Raw genomic sequence first — 2,131 nt, forward strand, 5'->3', positions numbered from 1 at the left:
TTAAATCTTAATTAATAAAGAGATGTAGTTCCGCTGTTTGCTAGGATTTTTCCCTCCGTGCTAGAGCTTTAGACCTAGCCGCCTTCGCCTTCTCGCTGACTTGCTTGCGTTTTCATGGCAAATAAAATGTTGGATCCGGGTTTCTTGAGGGTAAGAACTCCAAATCCTTTAAAGATGTGTTGTCTGGTTCCGTTGCTTCGGCTAGCTTTCCAAATTGTCGTGTATCTACCATTCGAGGTATGCCTATTTTGTGGTTTTCGGAAGATGAGTTTTTGCATCTTGCTAAACCGTTCGAGTTTGCTTTGGTGGGGAAGTTTCCCCTGAAACGGTCGATTTTGGATTCCATTCGTAGATTTTTTTTTCAATCTTAAACTTTCTGGTGATTTCTCTGTGACTCTGTTGGATCAATCGAATGTGTTGATCACGCTAGCTTTCTAATGATTTAGATTATGGGAGGATTTTTACACACCGTTCTTACTTTGTTTCTGGCTGTTTCATGAAAGTAATCAAATAGTTGCCTCTCCTTGACCTGTCGGAGGAGTCACCGATTGTCCTTGTTTGGTTATCTTTTTCGGGTTTGCGTCCTCACATTTTTTCTCCTAAGATTTTATTTGGGTTGGGATCGGTTTTTGGACGTCCAATTCAAACCGATAATGCTACGGCTGTGGGATCGCGTCCCTCAGTCACACGTATCCTTGTTGAAATTGATATCTCTAAATCTTACCCTAAATCGGTGTGGCTGGGTGCTGAGAAATTTGGGTATGTTCAAAGGGTGGTTTTTGAAGGCTTGCCCAGCTTCTATCAACATTGTAAGGCTGTGGGTCACAAGAAGTCAGAATGCTCTAAGCTTTTTCCTCATCTAAGTCCGGCTGTGAATTCAGCTCTCCCTCCAGTGGTAGCCGGTCTTAAACCTTTAGTGAATTATGTTGACTCTAATTCTTCTATCCCGATTGTTAACTCAAATCCTCTCGGTGTAACGAATGTGGTTAATGGTGTGGTTCCTTTAGTCCCTGGACCTTTGAATTGTGATAGTGAACATAATTCTGTGGAGGCAGTGGCTTTACGTGCGTGTGTTTCCCCTGAAGCCGTGGTATCCCCAATTCCGTTGGCTAATTCTGACGGGTTGGGGGATGCTGTCTTACCTGTTAATGAGGTTGGGGTTTTCTCACCCCTTTTATTTTTCCTGCTATTAACAATTGTAATGAGGGGGCTATGTGCAATATTGTGGTTGGGTCTGTTGAATCGGCTGTTCTATCGTATGAGGCTGAAGTTTCCGTTTTAGCGGCTGTGACTGTTGTTAATGATCCTGAGTGTGTGCTGGTGGAGAATTTGAATGGAAACTTGGTGTGTTCCAATAATTTTGTTGATGTTACTGTACACTTGGTGGACACACTCAATATGGTGAATCGTTTGGGTAAAAACTCTTGTTTTGATGTTAGGAATCACGTGGATTGGTTGCATGGATCGTCTGATTTTGAATCTGAATCCGATCGTTCGGATTGTGGTTTCATCTCGCCGGATTTTTGCGGGGGTTCTGACCCTGGGAATGACTTTTCTCTGATTCGTGATAGACCAGTTCGTTCGAATGCTTCTCATGGGAGAGCTAGTGGGAGGGGCCGTAGAAGACGATAACTGCTTGTTGTTTATTGTTATTTTTACTTTTGCTTTTCGGGTTTTGTTATCTGGTGTTTTGTCGCCGTGGTGGTCCACTATTTTTGGGGCAATGATGTGGCTGGGGCTCGTGTCCTCGTCGTTTTGCTGGTGGCAACCTTTGGTGATTTTCGTAAAGTTGGTTGGTTTCTGGGCGCTATCTTCACCTTATTGGATGGTCTGTGCGAGGCGTTAGGGATGCTGGGAGCCTCGGCCGTTTACTGAGCCCAATTTTCATTATATTTTGCCTTTTGCTTTTCTTGCTTTCCCTTTGATTAGGGGTGTCAATTTCGGGTCACGGGTCGGGTTCGGGTCGAACCCGAACTGACCCGGGTGGAAAACGGGTCAACCCTAACCCGACCCGGGTAGAGAAACGGGTCGAAAATCCGAACCCGGACCCGACCCGGCGGGTTGCCGGGTTGACCCGACACCCGGAACCGCGACGGCGGCAGCGCGAGCGGCACGCGGCACGCGGCGGGAG

The sequence above is a fragment of the Dendrobium catenatum genome, unplaced genomic scaffold, assembly GCF_001605985.2.
Source record: "Dendrobium catenatum unplaced genomic scaffold, ASM160598v2 fragScaff_scaffold_54, whole genome shotgun sequence".
NCBI classification, from domain to species: domain Eukaryota; kingdom Viridiplantae; phylum Streptophyta; class Magnoliopsida; order Asparagales; family Orchidaceae; genus Dendrobium; species Dendrobium catenatum.